The sequence below is a fragment of the Hyperolius riggenbachi genome, chromosome 2 (assembly GCF_040937935.1).
Source record: "Hyperolius riggenbachi isolate aHypRig1 chromosome 2, aHypRig1.pri, whole genome shotgun sequence".
Classification (NCBI taxonomy): Eukaryota; Metazoa; Chordata; class Amphibia; order Anura; family Hyperoliidae; genus Hyperolius; species Hyperolius riggenbachi.
Window position 1 is genome coordinate 574,874,671 of NC_090647.1, and position 18,817 is coordinate 574,893,487.

At 43.3% G+C, this 18,817-nt stretch overlaps 1 pseudogene; it reads right to left on the bottom strand.

Annotated features, from left to right (window-relative positions):
• The window catches only part of LOC137545326 (zinc finger protein 729-like), a 139,640-nt pseudogene that overhangs the window by 107,561 nt on the left and 13,262 nt on the right, over window positions 1-18,817 (bottom strand).

An 18,817-nucleotide genomic window follows, 5' to 3' on the forward strand; every position in this document is an offset into this window, starting at 1 on the left:
CTCACATGGTAGTGATATGTCTGGCTTTTCCTTCCAGGGCATAGAGAGGGTATTTTTGCCAAAAAGAGGAGGGGACCTACTGGCAGCTATTCGCAGAAGGGAGGCCTTATGGATATTTCGTCTGGGGACTAGGGCCCCGAAAGGACTCAACGCGAGATGGGATCTAGCTTTGGTTACGAACTGAGCCGTCCACCAAATTTGACTCACACTCCTGTTATGCCTACATGTTGTGGGTGGCTATGTCTGTTAGTAATGGGTTCATGGGATATTCTGTCATAACAGAACGAACGAAATTATTTTGTATGACATTATGACTCCTATTTCTTTTTGATTGTTCCTTATTTACTTCTTGGTTTTATACATTTTGGAAATTTTATCTCTTTTAAATGTTGTTCATTTATAAAGCGATGGTGACTACCTTAAGTGCGGCTACTTTTATGTGTTTGGCTCCTCCTAGGAGGGGTTGGGCCTCTGCCACACTAGGGTGTGTCACCTTTCCGAGTATTTTAAATTGAGAGGCAAGAGCTATGTGTTTGTAAGCTATGATTAAGGGCCGCATGCCCGAAACATGTCAGCTTTTGTACCTGTTTTGGCTGTAGGGATAAGTCCCAAATAAAGACATTACTGTTTGTGGAGAACTTTGGATGCGGACCACCTTTTTCTGAATATATATATATATATATATAAAAAATCGGGTGTGTGTGTGTGTGTGTGTGTGTGTGTGTGTCTTGACCGATTTGAACGAAACTTGGTACACAGATCCCTTACTACCTGGGATGATATGTTCTGGGGGTCTCGCGGCCCCCCTGCACACCTGGGCGGAGCTACAAACAGCAAATCAGATTTCACCCATTCAAGTCAATGGAAAAAAATGTAAAAGGCTGCCATTCTCACAGTAATCAAGCCACAGTCCCCACACTTGGCACAGGTGGTCACTTGGTGACCGAGGTTACAAATCCAGAAAAAGTGGGCGGAGCATAAAACAGCCAATCAAATTTCAGCCGTTCATTTTAAATGGGAAAATGTAAACTGCAGCCATTCATAGACTGTTAATCGCAGGGTTCTCAAACTTGCCACAGTTGGTCACTGGGTGAATGCGATTAAGATTCAAGAAAATGGGTGGAGCCTACAACAGCCAATCAAAATTCACTTATTGATTTTCAAGGGGAATATTTAAACTGCTGCCATTCTTACACTGTTAATGGCAGAGGCTTCAAACTTGCTACAGTCGTCATTGGGTGACTGGGGTCCAAATTCACTAAAGGGGTGGGGCCACATACAGCCAATCAGATTTCCTTGGTGGATAAACTGCTTCCATTCACGCATTTTTGATGCCAGGAACCTGAAAGCTCACAAATGTAGTCATTGAGTGACTGTGTGTCAAGGTCACAAAAAGTGGGCGGAGCCAAAAACAGCTTTTACTGTGAAAATATAAACTGCAGCCATTCTTACATCGTTAATGGCAGGGTTCTCAAACTTTGCACAGTTGGTCATTGGGTAACTGAGATTAAGATTTTGGAAGGTGGGTGGAGCCTACAACAGCCAACAAAAATTCACCTTTCGATTTTCAAAGGGAATGTTTAAGCTGCTACCATTCTCTTAGGGCCTGTACACACTGCTGCGCTTGCGCTGCGCTTTTCAAATCACATGCGCTTTTCAATCGCAAGGTCTTTTGAAAAATAATGAAAATCGTGGAGACCTGTACACACTGGTGCGATGCGCTTTTCCTATTCTCATGAAGGCTTGCGATTTAAAAATCGCATGCGATTTTAAAAGCGCAGCAGTGTGTACAGGCCCTTATACTGTAATAAAGCAGATGCATCAAACCTGGTACAGTCAGTCACTGGGTGACTAGGGCCCAAACTCAGAAAGGTGGCGGAGCCACAAACAGCCAATAAGATTTGTTTATTTTTCAATGGGAATATACAAAGTATTGATACCAAGGACCCCAAAGCTGATAAACTTGATAATTGAATGACTGTATGTCAAGGTTAGAAAAAGTGGTCGGTGCCAACAACTAAATTTTTAACATGGCAGGGTTCCCAAACTTTACACAATTGGCCACTGGGTGACTGGGATGAATATTCAGAAATGTGGGTGGAGCCCACAACAGCCAATCAAAATTTACCTATTGATTTTCAAGGGGACTATTCACATTGCTACCATTCTTACACTGTTGATGGCAGAGGCCTCAAACCTGATACAGTCAGTCATTGGGTGACTGGGGTCCAAATTCACTAAAGGGGTGGAGCCACAAACAGCCTATCAGATTTGTTAGATTGATTTCAGCCATTTTGTTATTGGCAGGGTTCTCAAACGTGACACAGTTGGCCACTGGGTGACTGGGACTAATATTCAGGAAAGTGGGTGGAGCCTACAGCAGCCAATCAAAATTCACCTTTTGATTTTCAAGGGGAATATTGCAACTGCAGCCATTCTTACACTGTTTAATGGCAGAGGCCTCAAACCTGCTACAGTCGGTTGTTAAGTGTCTGGGGTTCAAATTCAGTAAAGGGGCGGAGCCAAAAACAGCCAGATTTCTTTGCTGGATAAACTGCTTCCATTACCACAATTTTGATGCCAGGAACCCAAAAGCTCACAAACTTGGTCATTGTGTAGTGACTGTGTGTCCAGGTTACAAAAAGTGGGAGGAGTTAAAACAGATTTTTCTGGGAAATTGTAAACTGCAGCCCTTCTTCACTGTTAATGGAAGGGTTCTCAAACTTAGCATAGCTGCTTACTGGGTGACTGGGATTAATGTTCAGAAAAGTGGGTGGAACCTAAAAATGCCAATCAAAAATCACATGTAGCTTTTCAAGGAGAAAATTACAATTGCTGCCATTCTTGAACTGTTAATGGCACAAACCTCAAACCTGGTACAGTTGGTCATTGGGTCACAGGGGATCAAATTCAGAAAAGGGGACAGAGCCACAAACAGTGAATCAGATTGGTTTCATTTCATGGGAAAATACAAATTATTGATGCCAAGGACCCCAAAGCTCACAAACTTGGTCATGCCAAAAACAATTTTCACTGGGAAAGTGTAAACTGCAGCCCTTCTTACACTGTTTATTTCAGGGTTCCCAAACTTTGCCCAGGTGGTCACTGAGTGACTGAGATTAATATTCAGGGAAGTGGGTGGAGCCTATAATAGCCAATCAAAATTCACCTGTTGATTTTCAAGTGGATAATTTCAATTGCTGCCATTTTTCCACTGTTAATAGCAGATGCCTCAAACCTGCTACAGTTGCTCATTGGGTGACTGGGGTTCAAATGCTGGAGAGAGGGTGAAGCCACAAACAGCCAATCTGATTTGTTTAATTTCTATTGGAATATACAAATTATTGATGCCAAGGACCCCAAAGCTCACAAACTTGGTAATTGAGTGTTTGTCCGTTAGGGTTATAAAGTGGCCGGAGCTAACACCAGCCAAATACATACACGGGCAATGCCGGGTCTTCAATGGGTGGAGACAAATACAAATTTCACTGGGAAAATGTAAACTGCAGCTATTCTTACACTGTTAATGCCAGGGTTTTTAAACTTTGCACAGTTGGTCACTGGGTGACTGGGATTAATATTCAGAAAAGTGGGTGGAGCCTACAAAAGTGTATCAAACTTCACCTATTGCTTTTCAATGGGAATATTTAATTGCTACCATTCTTGCACTGTTAATGGCACAGGCCTCAAACCTGGTACAGTTGGTTATTGGGTGACTGGGGTTCAAATTCAGAAAAGGGTGTGGAGCCACAAACAGCCAATCAGATTTTTTCATTTCAATGCAAATTATTGATACCAAAGACCGCAAAGCTCACAAACTTGGTCAGTGAGTAATTGTGTGTTAGGGTTAGAAAAATTATGCAGAGTCAACACCAGCCAAATACATACCCGGGCAACGCCGGGCAATCAGCTAGTATATATATATATATATATATATATATATATATATATATATATATATATACACATACATATATATATATATATATATACATATACACACACACACACACAACAAGGGCATATGTACAGTCAGGCACAGGACACAATTCAGCAGGCAAGTGGCTAGCAATAGGAAGCAGAGATCAAATACCAGGAAGTCAAGCAATCAGGTTTCAGGTAAACAGGGAACAGGTATAAGTATCGGGTATCAGGAATGTCCAGCAACTCAAGTCTGCAAGCAACTACAAAGTTCTGGCAACTGGCTGCAGGAAGAGGCTTCAATTCTCTATTTTTATCTGGTAAACAAGTAATAAGGATGCTAACCAGGCAATCCAAAAGCTAAAATCACTATTACTTTTCTTGTTGATAAATGATCATTCCCCAGTTTACCTGACTCTTATTTGGTACACAGAAAATGTGGTACACAAAAAGGAAGTTGCAGGGCATGCTGGGTTGTCCTTATTTGCTGCTCTACTTCCCCTCAGACTTAACCACTTCAGGACCACAGTCTTTCTACCCCTTAAGGACCAGGCACTTTTTTTCCATTCAGACCACTGCAGCTTTCACGGTTTATTGCTCGCTCATACAACCTACCACCTAAATGAATTTTACCTCCTTTTCTTGTAACTAATAAAGCTTTCTTTTGGTGCTATTTGATTGCTCCTGTGATTTTTACTTTTTATTATATTCATCAAAAAAGACATGAATTTTGGCAAAAAAATGATTTTTTTAACTTTCTGTGCTGACATTTTTCAAATAAAGTAAAATTTCTGTATACATGCAGCGCGAAAAATGTGGACAAACATGTTTTTGATAAAAAAAAAACCCATTCAGTGTATATTTATTGGTTTGGGTAAAAGTTATAGCGTTTACAAACTATGGTGCAAAAAGTGAATTTTCCCATTTTCAAGCATCTATGACTTTTCTGACCCCCTGTCATGTTTCATGAGGGGCTAGAATTCCAGGATAGTATAAATACCCCCAAATGACCCCATTTTGGAAAGAAGACATCCCAAAGTATTCACTGAGAGGCATAGTGAGTTCATAGAAGATATTGTTTTTTGTCACAAGTAAGCGGAAAATGACATTTTGTGACAAAAAAAATAAAAAAAAAAGTTTCCATTTCTTCTAACTTGCGACAAAAAAAAAAATGAAATCTGCCACGGACTCACCATGCCCCTCTCTGAATACCTTGAAGTGTCTACTTTTCAAAATGGGGTCATTTGTGGGGTGTGTTTACTGTCCTGACATTTTGGGGGTGCTAAATTGTAAGCACCCCTGTAAAGCCTAAAGGTGCTCATTGGACTTTGGACCCCTTAGCGCAGTTAGGCTGCAAAAAAGTGCCACACATGTGGTATTGCCGTACTCAGTAGAAGTAGTATAATGTGTTTTGGGGTGTATTTTTACACATACCCATGCTGGGTGGGAGAAATATCTCTGTAAATGACAATTTTTTCATTTTTTTACACACAATTGTCCATTTACAGAGTTATTTCTCCCACCCAGCATGGGTATGTGTAAAAATACACCACAAAACACATTATACTACTTCTCCCGAGTACGGCAATACCACATGTGTGGCACTTTTTTGCACCCTAACTGCGCTAAAGGGCCCAAAGTCCAATGAGTACCTTTAGGATTTCACAGGTCATTTTGCGACATTTGGTTTCAAGACTACTCCTCATGGTTTAGGGCCCCTAAAATGCCAGGGCAGTATAGGAACCCCACAAATGACCCCATTTTAGAAAGAAGACACCCCAAGGTATTCCGCTAGGAGTATGGTGAGTTCATAGAAGATTTTATTTTTTGTCACAAGTTAGCGGAACATGACACTTTGTGGAAAAAAACAATTAAAATCAATTTCCGCTAACTTGTGACAAAAAAATAAAATCTTCTATGAACTCCCCATACTCCTAACTGAATACCTTGGGGTGTCTTCTTTCTAAAATGGGGTCATTTGTGGGGTTCCTATACTGCCCTGGCATTTTAGGGGCCCTAAACCATGAGGAGTAGTCTGGAAATCAAATTCCGCAAAATGACCTGTGAAATCCTAAAGGTACTCATTGGACTTTGGGCCCCTTAGCGCAGTTAGGGTGCAAAAAAGTGCCACACATGTGGTATCGCCGTACTCGGGAGAAGTAGTATAATGTGTTTTGGGGTGTATTTTTACACATACCCATGCTGGGTGGGAGAAATATCTCTGTAAATGACAATTATTTGATTTTTTTTACACACAATTGTCCATTTACAGAGAGATTTCTCCCACCCAGCATGGGTATGTATAAAAATACAACCCAAAACACATTATACTACTTCTTCTGAGTACGGCGATATCACATGTGTGACACTTTTTTGCAGCCTAGGTGCGCTAAGGGGCCCAACGTCCTATTCACAGGTCATTTTGAGGCATTTGTTTTCTAGACTACTCCTCACGGTTTAGGGCCCCTAAAATGCCAGGGCAGTATAGGAACCCCACAAGTGACCCCATTTTAGAAAGAAGACACCCCAAGGTATTCTGTTAGGAGTATGGTGAGTTCATAGAAGATTTTTTTTTTGTCACAAGTTGGCGGAAAATGACACTTTGTGAAAAAAAAACAATACATATCAATTTCCGCTAACTTGTGACAAAAAATAAAATCTTCTATGAACTCACCGTACTTCTAACGGAATACCTTGGGGTGTAGTCTTTCTAAAATGGGGTCACTTGTGGGGTTCCTATACTGCCCTGGCATTTTAGGGGCCCTAAACCGTGAGGAGTAGTCTTGAACCCAAATGTCTCAAAATGACCTGTGAAATCCTAAAGGTACTCATTGGACTTTGGGCCCCTTAGCACAGTTAGGCTGCAAAAAAGTGTCACACATGTGGTATCGCCGTACTCAGAAGAAGTAGTATAATGTGTTTTGTGGTGTATTTTTACATATAACCATGCTGGGTGGGAGAAATATCTCTGTAAATGACACATTTTTGATTTTTTTTACACACAATTGTCCATTTACAGAGAGATTTCTCCCACCCAGCATGGGCATGTGTAAAATTACACCACAAAACACATTATACTACTTCTCCTGAGTATGGCGATACCACATGTGTGACACTTTTTTGCAGCCTAGGTGCGCTAAGGGGCCCAACGTCCTATTCACAGGTCATTTTGAGGCATTTGTTTTCTAGACTACTTCTCACGGTTTAGGGCCCCTAAAATGCCAGGGCAGTATAGGAACCCCACAAGTGACCCCATTTTAGAAAGAAGACACCCCAAGGTATTCCGTTAGGGGTATGGTGAGTTCATAGAAGATTTTATTTTTTGTCACAAGTTAGTGAAAAATGACACTTTGTGAAAAAAACAATAAAAATCCAATTTCCGCTAACTTTTGACAAAAAATAAAATCTTCTATGAACTCATCATACACCTAACAGAATACCTTGGGGTGTCTTTTTTCTAAAATGGGGTCACTTGTGGGGTTCCTATACTGCCCTGGCATTTTACGGGCCCAAAACTGTGAGTAGTCTGGAAACCAAATTTCTCAAAATGACTGTTCAGGGGTATAAGCATCTGCAAATTTTGATGACAGGTAGTCTATGAGGGGGCAAATTTTGTGGAACCGGTCATAAGCAGGGTGGCCTCTTAGATGACAGGATGTATTGGGCCTGTTCTGATGGATAGGAGTGCTAGGGGGGTGACAGGAGGTGATTGATGGGTGTCTCAGGGGGCGGTTAGAGGGGAAAATAGATGCAATCAATGCACTGGGGAGGTGATCGGAAGGGGGTCTGAGGGGGATCTGAGGGTTTGGCCGAGTGATCAGGAGCCCACACGGGGCAAATTAGGGCCTGATCTGATGGGTAGGTGTGCTAGGGGGTGACAGGAGGTGATTGATGGGTGTCTCAAGGTGTGATTAGAGGGGGGAAATAGATGCAAGCAATGCACTGGGGAGGTGATCAGGGCTGGGGTCTGAGGGCGTTCTGAGGTGTGGGTGGGTGATTGGGTGCCCTAGGGGCAGATTAGGGTCTAATCTGATGGGTAAAAGTGACAGGTGGTGATAGGGGGTGATTGATGGGTAATTAGTGGGTGTTTAGAGGAGAGAAGAGATGTAAACACTGCACTTGGGAGGTGATCTGATGTCGGACCTGCGGGCGATCTGTTGGTGTGGGTGGGTGATCAGATTGCCCGCAAGGGGCAGGTTAGGGGCTGATTGATGGGTGGCAGTGCCAGGGGGTGATTGATGGGTGGCAGTGACAGGGGGTGATTGATGGGTGATTGACAGGTGATCAGTGGGTTATTACAGGGAAGCACAGATGTAAATATTGCACTGGCGAATTGATAAGGGGGGGTCTGAGGGCAATCTGAGCGTGTGTGCGGGTGATTGGGTGCCCGCAAGGGGCAGATTAGGGTCTAATCTGATGGGTAACAGTGACAGGTGGTGATAGGGGGTGATTGATGGGTAATTAGTGGGTGTTTAGAGGAGAGAATAGATGTAAACACTGCGCTTGGGTGGTGATCTGATGTCGGACCTGCGGGCGATCTATTGGTGTGGGTGGGTGATCAGATTGCCCGCAAGGGGCAGGTTAGAGGCTGATTGATGGGTGGCAGTGACAGGGGGTGATTGACGGGTGATTGACAGGTGATCAGGGGGGATAGATGCATACAGAACACAGGGGGGGGGGGGCTGTGGGGGGGGGGGGGGTCTGGGGAGAATCTGAGGGATGGGGGGGTGATCAGGAGGGAGTAGGGGGCAGATTAGGGACTAAAAAAAAAAATAGCGTTGACAGATAGTGACAGGGAGTGATTGATGGGTGATTGGGTGCAAAGAGTGGTCTGGGGGGTGGGCAGGGGGGGGGGTCTGAGGGGTGCTGTGGGCGATCAGGGGGCAGGGGGGGGGGGAATCAGTGTGCTTGGGTGCAGACTAGGGTGGCTGCAGCCTGCCCTGGTGGTCCCTCGGACACTGGGACCACCAGGGCAGGAGGCAGCCAGTATAATAGGCTTTGTATACATTACAAAGCCTATTATACTCATTACATGCGGCGATCCGGATGCTAGTAACCCGCCGGCGCTTCCGAACGGCCGGCGGGTTACAGCGAGCGGTGGGCGGAGCTAGTCCCCGGCGGCTGATCGCGTCACAAATGACGCGATCGCCGCATAGCCACTCCCGCAGCCGCCCCCGCCGATGGGCGTATTGCGGTCGTTTGGGACCGGACTTTGCCGCCGCCCATCGGCTGGGGGCGGTCCTCAAGTGGTTAAAGTGGACCCAAATTAAAAATACAAGATTTCAGAAATAAAATCTATTTTCTAAATTATAATAATAAATAGCAGCCTTTTTTCAGCTGCATGATGACAAATATAAAATATTTTACATTTATTGGCGGAACTCCTCCCTTCCTTTCATATTGCCGGGACAGAATCCGGCAGACCGGTGGAGTAGGAGGTGTCTGGCAAAGGAGGAATTGCTAATGGCTGCCACCTGTATAACCCTAGTTATGAAAAGAGAAGGGGGAAAAGCATGCACTGAAATGCTCATAGGCTTGAAGGAGCGTTATTTATCTTTGTATGTGTCAGAGTGGCGCAACTAAATATTTTGAATTAAAAATAATGTTTGTTTGGGTCCGCTTTAACTAATGCAGCCTGATTGGCTGAAGCCTCATTCCCTCCTGTTTTCCCCTCCCACATCTCTGTTCCTCTCTGATTGGCCAATATTTCTCATGCACTTTTTATAGTGAAGGGCGGACAATGCATACACAATCAGGCAGAGGAGAGTAAGGGAGGAAATGACACCAGGATTGGCTTAACAATAGCCACAGTTAAAATGGGAAATGCGAAGAAGGATTTTTTTTTACTGTAGAACAATCACTAAACTCAAAATGTGGACAGTGCAATACAATGGCTTGCAAAAGTATTCGGCCCCCTTGAAGTTTTCCACATTTTGTCATATTACTGCCACAAACATGAATCAATTTTATTGGAATTCCACATGAAAGACCAACACAAAGTGGTGTACACGTGAGAAGTGGAACAAAAATCATACATCATTCCAAACATTTTTCTTACAAATAAATAACTGTAAAGTGGGGTGTGCATAATTATTTAGCCCCCTTTGGTCTGAGTGCAGTCAGTTGCCCATAAACATTGCCTGATGAGTGCTAATGACTAAATAGAGTGAACCTGTGTGTAATCTAACGTCAGTACAAATACAGCTGCTCTGTGAGGGCCTCAGAGGTTGTCTAAGAGAATATTGGGAGCAACAACACCATGAAGTCCAAAGAACACACCAGACAGGTCAGGGATAAAGTTATTAAGAAATTTAAAGCAGGCTTATGCTACAAAAAGATTTCCAAAGCCTTGAACATCCCACGGAGCACTGTTCAAGCGATCATTCAGAAATGGAAGGAGTATGGCACAACTGTAAACCTACCAAGACAAGGCCATCCACCTAAACTCACAGGCCGAACAAGGAGAGTGCTGATCAGAAATGCAGACAAGAGGCCCATGGTGACTCTGGACGAGCTGCAGAGATCTACAGCTCAGGTGGGGGAATCTGTCCATAGGACAACTATTAGTCATGCACTGTACAAAGTTTGCCTTTATGGAAGAGTGGCAAGAAGAAAGGCATTGTTAACAGAAAAGCATAAGAAGTCCCGTTTGCAGTTTGCCACAAGCCATGTGGGGGACACAGCAACCATGTGGAAGAAGGTGCTCTGGTCAGATGAGACCAAAATTGAACTTTTTGGCCAAAATGCAAAACACTATGTGTGGCAGAAAACTAACACTGCACATCACTCTGAACACACCATCCTGACTGTCAAGTATGGTGGTGGCAGCATCATGCTCGGGGGTGCTTCTCTTCAGCAGGGACAGGGAAGCTGGTCAGAGTTGATGGGAAGATGGATGGAGCCAAATACAGGGCAAACTTGGAAGAAAACCTCTTGGAGACTGCAAAAGACTTGAGACTGGGACGGAGGTTCACCTTCCAGCAGGACAATGACCCTAAACATAAAGCCAGGGCAACAATGGAATGGTGTAAAACAAAACATATCTATGTTTTAGAATGGCCCAGTCAAAGTCCAGATCTAAATCCAATCGAGAATCTGTGGCAAGATCTGAAAACTGCTGTTCACAAATGCTGTCCATCTAATCTGACTGAGCTGGAGCTGTTTTGCAAAGAAGAATGGGCAAGGATTTCAGTCTCTAGATGTGCAAAGCTGGTAGAGACATACACTAAAAGACTGGCAGCTGTAATTGCAGCAAAAGGTGGTTCTACAAAGTATTGACTCAGGGGGCTGAATAATTACGCACACCGCACTTTGCAGTTATTGATTTGTAAAAAATGTTTGGAATGATGTATGATTTTCGTTCCACTTCTCACATGCACACCACTTTGTATTGGTCTTTCACGTGGAATTCCAATAAAATTGATTCATGTTTGTGGCAGTAATGTGACAAAATGTGGAAAACTTCAAGGGGGCCGAATACTTTTGAAAGCCACTGTACATGTTATGTAAGTAGAGCAAGTATTTATATACAGGGGGGTTTTCTGAGATAGTATGGCTGACAGCTGCTCTTTAATAGACCAAGTGATTAGTAACCGCAGGATGCAGCTGGTGGTGACTGAGCAATCTCAATGAGTTCCAATGAAGCCATCTGGAGGCCAAACAGGGAACTGCAAGTCTTTGTGGTGGCAGTAACACGCCACCTGCCGGTGAAAGGTGGAGGCTCAGGATGATGTAAAGTCCCCAGAGCCCTCTGCTGGTGGAGAAATTAATGTCCAGGGAAGTCCAAGTTAATACCACCCCCATCAGGCAGGAAATGGCAGAACATAGTGGTAGGATGGTTATGAAGGATGAGTGTGTGTGGTGGGGGTGGTTATGGTTAGGCATCGGGGGAGGGTTCTGTGAGAGAGTAGGATTGGGTTAAGTTTTAGAAAAATAATGGTAATTTACTAATGGTTTACTATCATTACCACCACAGTAAATATTTATCGGTTTCAGTTAGCGTCCAATTCAGGGCGGTATTTCTTGTTCACACTCATATCGGCTTCACCTCACGCACATTTTGCATGCAGCAACTCAGTCTGACTATAGCATACCCCTCACTGAACCCCTCACGGAATTACAGCCATAAAACACTTTACTGGCAGTGAACTGGGCATCTGAGAGCAGCAGATAGACAAAAAGGTTAACAGTTCACATATTTTAGCACTCTGAGACACGGGACAGTCTGTGTCATTGCACAGAATCATCTTATTTCAGTTCGCAGTCTGGTTTTACTAAATACAGGTCCGGTCTCACTAACATGCTCAGCTTTCAAAGTGTAACTGTCGGGCATAAAGTCAATTCTATAATTTTATCTGGTGAACAAGTAATAAGGATGCTAATCAGGCAATCCACAAGCTAATAATCACTCTTACTTTTCTTCTCCATCAGACACCATTCCCCAGTCTCCCTGGCTCTTACTTGGTACATCTGCCGCACAAAGGAAGTTGCAGGGCATGCTGGGTTTTCTTTTCTTCTGCTTTCCTTTCCCCTCAGACATAACTAATGCAGCCTGATTGGCTGAAGCCTCTTTCCTCCTGTTTTCCCCTCCCACATCTCTGTTCTGATCTGATTGGCCAATATTTCTCATGCTGAGACAATGCACTTTCTATGGCAGAGCTGGGTAGGAGTGTCTGATGACTGGGAGGAGGACGGGCAATGATACACAGACAGAGTAAGGGAGGAAATTATGTCAGGATTGGCTTCAAAATAGACAGTCACCATGGAAAATCCTAAGAAGGGTTTTCTTCTTTTATTTTACTGTAGAAAAATCACTCAAATCAAAACGTGGACAGTGCAATACATGTTATTGTAAGTAGCTTAAACATTTATCTACATATATATATGTGTTTTTTTCTGAGATAGTATGGCTGACAGGTCCTCTTTAAGAAGTGTTGAATGAAAATTTAGATTTTGGGAAATGTATGAGAATCATCAAGAATGTGCAAAGCAGTAACCAAAGCAAAAGGTGGCTACTTTGCAGAACCTAGAATAGGACATATTTTCAGTTGTGTCACACTGTTTGGTTATGTACTATACTTCCACATGTGGTAATTCATAGTTTGGACGCCTTCAGTGTGACTCTACAATGTTCATAGTCATGGAAATAAAGAAAACTCTTTGAATGAGAAGGTGTGTCCAAACTTTTGGTCTGTACTGTATATAGACATGTGACTATGGTAGGGATTAGATTGTGAGCTCCTCTGAGGGACAGTTATGTGACATGACAATATACTCTGTACAGCGCTGCGGAAGATGTCAGCACTATATAAATACTAAATAATAATAATCCCATCATGTCACCTCAGTTCAGGGACTTTATTGCTTTACAAACCAATGCACTGAGCAGCATGAAAGAGTCCTCAGGATTCTGGGTAAATATGCTGCCATGTGCCTCTAGCAAGGGATAAAACAAACACTGGAGAAGACCACTGATGGCCAAACCATTTCCCACACTCAGTGCAGTAATAGAGCTTCTGCCAGTGATGAGAGAGGGATAAGCGGAACTGAACCAGCCTGTTATTGGCTGCTGCACTCCCCTCTCCATCCTCCCTACTGCCTGCTATGCTGGGGAGATGGAGAGCAGTATGCTGTGGCCACTTCAGGTTCACTGGAGGCAAAGCTATCACTAACCCTTACTTACCACCAGTGTGACATCGCTCATGTCTGGCAAGATGTGATTTATATACAAAACATTTCCCACACTCAGCACATGAATAGGGCTTCTCACCAGTGTGAGATCTCTCATGTCTGACAAGTTGTGACTTCTTCACAAAACATTTCCCACACTCAGCACATGAATAGGGCTTCTCACCAGCGTGAGATCTCACATGTCTGACAAGCTGTGATTTATCTGCAAAACATTTCCCACACTCAGCACATGAATAGGGCTTCTCACCAGTGTGAGTTCTCTCATGTATGACAAGTTGTGACTTCTTCACAAAACATTTCCCACACTCAGCACATGAACATAGTTTCTCACCAGTATGAAATCTCCCATGTATGACAAGCTCACCTTTAGACCTAAAATATTTCCCACACTCAGCACATGGATATGGCTTCTCACCAGTGTGACATCTCTCATGTATGACAAGCTCCCCTTTACACCGCAAACATTTCCCACACTCAGCACATGCATGAGCTTACTCACCAGTGTGAGATCGCTCATGTCTGGCAAGATGTGATTTCTGTGCAAAACATTTCCCACACTCAGCACATGAATAGGGCTTCTCGCCAGTGTGAGTCCTCTCATGTCTGACAAGATGTGATTTATCTGGAAACCATTTTCCACACTCAGCACATGCATGGGGCTTCTCACCAGTGTGACATCTCTCATGTATGACAAGTTGTGATTTCTGAGCATAACATTTCCCACACTCAGCACATGAATAGGGCTTCTCACCAGTGTGAGATCTCTCATGTATGACAAGATGTGATTTCTGTGCAAAACATTTCCCACACTCAGCACATGAATATGGGTTCTCACCAGTGTGAGTTCGCTCATGTTGGACAAGCTCCCCTTTAGACTTAAAACATTTCCTACACTCAGCACATGAATAGGGTTTCTCACCAGTGTGAGATCTCTCATGTATGACAAGATGTGATTTCCTTGCAAAACATTTCCCACACTCAGCACATGAATAGGGCTTCTCACCAGTGTGAGATCTCTCATGTATGACAAGCTCCCCTTTAGACTTAAAACATTTCCCACACTCAGAACATGAATAGGGCTTTACAACAGTGTGAGACTTCTCATGTATGACAAGCTCCCCTTTAGACTTAAAACATTTCCCACACTCAGCACATGAATAGGGCTTCTCACCAGTGTGAAGTCTCTCATGCGTGACAAGATGTGACTTCCTTACAAAACATTTCCCACACTCAGCACATGAATAGGGCTTCTCACCAGTGTGAGATCTCTCATGTTGGGCAAGATCCCTTTTAGACCTAAAATATTTCCCACACTCAGCACATGAATATGGCTTCTCACCAGTGTGGGATCTCTCATGTAGGACAAGATCCCCTTTATACCGAAAACATTTCCCACACTCAGCACATGAATATGGCTTCTCACCAGTGTGAGTCCTCTCATGTCTGACAAGCTGTGATTTACTTACAAAACTTTTCCCACACTCAGCACATGAATAGGGCTTCTCACCAGTGTGAGATCTCTCATGTTTAACAAACTGTGATTTCTCTACAAAACGTTTCCCACACTCAGCACATGAATATGGCTTCTCACCAGTGTGACATCTCTCATGTATGACAAGCTGTGATTTCCTTACAAAACATTTCCCACACTCAGCACATGAATAGGGCTTCTCACCAGTGTGACATCTCTCATGTATGACAAGCTGTGATTTCTTCACAAAACATTTCCCACACTCAGCACATGAATAGGGTTTCTCTCCAGTGTGACATCTCTCATGTATGACAAGCTCCCCTTTAGACTTAAAACATTTCCCACACTCTGCACATGAATAGGGTTTCTCACCAGTGTGAGATCTCTCATGTCTGACAAGCTCCCCTTTAGACTTAAAACATTTCCCACACTCTGCACATGAATAGGGGTTCTCACCAGTGTGAAATCTCTCATGTCTGACAAGCTGTGATTTCTGTACAAAACATTTCCCACACTCTGCACATGAATAGGGTTTCTCACCAGTGTGACATCTCTCATGTATGACAAGATTTGATTTCTGCACAAAACATTTCCCACACTCAGCACATGAATAGGGCTTCTCACCAGTGTGAGATCTCTCATGTATGACAAGCTCCCATTTAGACTTAAAACATTTCCCACACTCAGCACATGAATAGGGTTTCTCACCAGTGTGAGATCTCTCATGTATGACAAGCTGTGATTTCCGCACAAAACATTTCCCACACGTGGAACAGGAATAAGACCCTCCAGCTGGGGGAGAGCTGTGCTGGGTATGAGGCCCCTCAGGGTTAGACAGATGAGGGGAGTCTGGGGGAATATTTGGGGTCACCAGGATATCTGCAGGAGACTCTTGTCCAGTGACATCATCATCCGTTGTACAGTCTGTAGATACAGAAAGACGAGTCTCTGAGAGGTTCCTGATGCCGGGACTCCGCGCTGCAAATAGAGAAACATCATCACTTCCTGTTAGAGAATTCTGAGGGGAGGAGCAATTATCATTAGGGAGGGTCAGTGAGCTGCTGAGAATTCAAAGTTCATGCAAAGTTTATGTAGATGAAAAACGGACAAGAGGCAGCAGCTGCGTAACTTTGCATATAATTAGCATACAATTTGCACCATCTCAGAGATATTGGCAGGTGACTGACCACCACTAGTTATCAGCCTGACATAGAACTGCAGAAAGTTGTGCTCATTACAGACAGCCAATGAAAGGCAGATCTCAGATCCCTCTCACAAAAGATGGAAACCCATTTGGTGATTGGCGGGCAATTTTTAAAGCGCTAGCGCAATTGTAACTATACGGCAGAGATCTCACTGCCACGATTGCCGCTGATAGCGCACGTTCCACGAGCAACTATTGCAAACACGTTGCATGCAGAATTTTGCTGCGATTCTCGAGCGATCGCAGTACAGGGCATAACCACTTCACCGCCCGGGTACAGTACATCTACGCTCCTTTGAACTTAAGTTCCCCGCCCAGAGCGTAGATATACACACCCCCCGCCGCTGCCACCGCTGTCCGCACTCCCGCATGCCGCCACCTGCTCGCCAGGAGATCAATGAACGGGAAAAACAATTCCCGTTAGTTGATCTCTGCCCCCCAGCAATGATCGGTTACTTCTATGAGAAGCAGCGCGATCATTGTGAAAAAAAAATTTCCCAACCTCCCTGAACTTCCTGCAAGCGTACTTCCGACGCTTACAGGACAAATTCACAAAAATGTACTGTGGTCATCTTGTGGCCAAAAACTACACCTAAAAACATATTTTATATACAAATACATTATTTTACAATATAAATTAACTCATTAACTTCCACACTTCCCAATTGTTACTAATTTTTTTTTTTGTAATAAAAAAAAAATTCAAAAAAATTACAATAAAAAAAATACATAAATAGTTGCCTTAGGGACTGAACTCTTTAAATATTTATATCAAGAGGGTATAACACTGTTACTTTATAAATTATGGGCTTGTAATTAGGGATGGACGCAAAACTGAAAAAAATGCACCTTTATTTGCAAATAAAATATTGGCGCCAAACATTGTGATAGGGACATAATTTAAACGGTGTAATAACCAGGAAAAACGGGCAAATAAGTTACATGGATTTTAATTAAAGTAGCATGCATTATTTAAAAACTACACTGGCTTGCAAAAGTATTCGGCCCCCTTGAAGTTTTCCACATTTTGTCACATTACTGCCACAAACATGAATCAATTTTATTGGAATTCCACATGAAAGACCAATACAAAGTGGTGTACATGTGAGAAGTGGAACAAAAATCATACATCATTCCAAACATTTTATACAAATAAATAACTGCAAAGTGGGGTGTGCGTCATTATTCAGTCCCGAGTCAATACTTTGTAGACCCACCTTTTGCTGCAATTACAGCTGCCAGTCTTTTAGGGTATGTCTCTACCAGCTTTGCACATCTAGAGACTGAAATCCTTGCCCATTCTTCTATGCAAAACAACTCCAGCTCAGTCAGATTAGATGGACAGCATTTGTGAACAGCAGTTTTCAGATCTTGCCACAGATTCTTGATTGGGTTTAGATCTGGACTTTGGCAGGGCCATTCTAACACATGGATATGTTTTGTTTTAAACCATTCTATTGTTGCCCTGGCTTTATGTTTAGGGTCGTTGTCCTGCGGGAAGGTGAACCTCCACCTCAGTCTCAAGTCTTTTGCAGACTCCAAGAGGTTTTCTTCCAAGTTTGTTAACAGAAAGCTTAAGAAGTCCAGTTTGCAGTTTGCCACAAGCCATGTGGGGGACACAGCAACCATGTGGAAGAAGGTGCTCTGGTCAGATGAGATCAAAATGGAACTTTTTGGCCAAGATGCAAAACGCTATGTGTGGCAGAAAACTAACACAGCACATCACTCTGAACACACCATCCCTGCTGTCAAATATGGTGGTGGCAGCATCATGCTCTAGGGGTGCTTCTCTTCAGCAGGGACAGGGAAGCTGGTCAGAGTTGATGAGAAGATGGATGGAGCCAAATACAGGGCAATCTTGGAAGAAAACCTCTTGGAGACTGCAGAAGACTTGAGACTGGGGCGGAGGTTCACCTTCCAGCAGGACAATGGCCCTAAACATAAAGCCAGGGCAACAATGGAATGGTTTAAAACAAAACATATCCATGTGTTAGAATGGCCCAGTCAAAGTCCAGATCTAAATCCAATCGAGAATCTGTGGCGAGATCTGAAAACTGCTGTTCACAAACGCTGTCCATCTAATCTGACTGAGCTGGAGCTGTTTTGCAAAGAAGAATGGGCAAGGATTTCAGTCTCTAGATGTGCAAAGCTGGTAGAGACATACCCTAAAAGACTGGCAGCTGTAATTGCAGCAAAAGGTGGTTCTACAAAGTATTGACTCAGGGGGGCGAATAATTATGCACACCCCACTTTGCAGTTATTGATTTGTAAAAAAAATTTGGAATGATGTATGATTTTCGATCCACTTCTCACATGTACACCACTTTGTTTTGGTCTTTCACGTGGAATTCCAATAAAATTGATTCCTGTTTGTGGCAGTAATATGACAAAATGTGGAAAACTTCAAGGGGGCCAAATACTTTTGCAACCCGCTGTATATAGATTTTTGATTGGTATTTTATGTCCACTTCATGTGCAATGAGAATACTGTTATTCTGTCCATCCATATGTTTTCCTCTTGTTATTGGAAT